Source organism: Belonocnema kinseyi, chromosome 2 (assembly GCF_010883055.1).
Source record: "Belonocnema kinseyi isolate 2016_QV_RU_SX_M_011 chromosome 2, B_treatae_v1, whole genome shotgun sequence".
In the NCBI taxonomy this organism is placed as follows: domain Eukaryota; kingdom Metazoa; phylum Arthropoda; class Insecta; order Hymenoptera; family Cynipidae; genus Belonocnema; species Belonocnema kinseyi.
The window spans coordinates 179,694,890-179,696,402 of record NC_046658.1 but is presented as its reverse complement, the minus strand read 5'-3'; positions in this window follow the sequence as shown (position 1 = coordinate 179,696,402).

Genomic DNA, 1,513 nt, shown 5'->3' with positions numbered 1-1,513 from the left:
ACACATGGGAAAGAAATCAGTTAAGATGGTTCGGACATGTTGAGAGAATGCCAAATGAACGACTAACGAAACAAGTGTATCAAGGTAAAGTAAATGGCAGCGGGCCCAGAGGTAGACCGGGGAAAGATTGGTTAGAATGTGTGAATGAGACCCTACTTAGAAGAGACATAAGAAGTCACAGAAACACGAGAGCCTGCATGAAAAAATGCATGGACATAAAAGAAGCTAGAGAAGTATGCTAGGACAGGAAAGTATGGCGGCAAATAGTTAATAAAAAGAGTGTCAGTAGAGTGAATGACGCCTGAAACAAAGACCTTGGCTATTAATGGACCCAAGTGGGGAATCTTACATAACGGCTTCGTGAGGTTCTTCGATTGGGGTGATTGCTAGAGAGATTGATCAGCAACCTGGGTCGGAGCAATGTTGCGGAACGAACGTATTATTTACTTAAATAGCACGAGAATTCTGGATCAATCTGAAAAATCTCTATCCCTTCCACCCACTACTCCTTTCCCCTGCCGAGTGAGTCACGCCTACCCCGAAAGGGAAATGGCTTAATGGTGTAATAATAAAAAAATATAAACCCTTAGCCATCTCCATAAACTACGTTACTACATAAATTTTGTTTCATTTTTTGTAGTAAATTAATATTTTAGTTTGAAAATTGATCTTTTTAGTTGAAAATTCCACTTTTTGGTTTAGAAATCTTGAATTTTGTTGAAGATTCGTTTTTTTCTTTAAGAAAATTAATCTTTTTGTTCAAGAGTCATCCTTTTTGTTAAAAATTTAACAAATAGTTTTTAAATTTATATTAGTTTCTTAAAAATTAAAATTTTTGTTTGAGAATTATTGAATTTTATTAAAAATTCGGTTTCTTCGGTACCAATCTGTTTGTTTGAAAATTCATCTTTATTTTAAAAAGATTAACAGCTTGGTTTTAAATTTGAACTTCTTTTTCAAAAATGCATTTTTTTGACTAATCAAAATTTTTGTTAAAAGTTCATTTCTTTAATTTGAAATTGAAATTTTTGTTGAAAACTCCTTTTAAGTAAGTAAAAATTTTACTTTTTGTTCAAATTAAACTATTTTGATTAAAAATCATTTTTTTTTAATTCAACTTTTGGGTTAAAAGTTCTTTATGTTGCTGCAAATTCGTATTTTTTTGTATAAAATGAACGTTTTTGTTGGGTGTTATTAATTGTTTCAAATAAGAAACACTGTATAAAGTACAGGCACAAGAATTTATTTAGTAACAAGTATACAATTCAACGAGGTTTACAATTGACCGAGGTTTCAGACGAACTAATTAACGAACGAACGAAGTAACTAACTAAGGCGGAGGGCGTCTGTCCTTATATACCTGCGTTTATTACTCCTTCGAATATTCCAGGCCTACTTCCTAGGTGCATCTAGTATCTCCACATTTCGAGAATCTTTTAGCCTGATCTTCCTTACCTAGTACAGACGCAGTCTCGAACCTTCTATTATAGATGTAGAGTTTTTAGAGTTAATT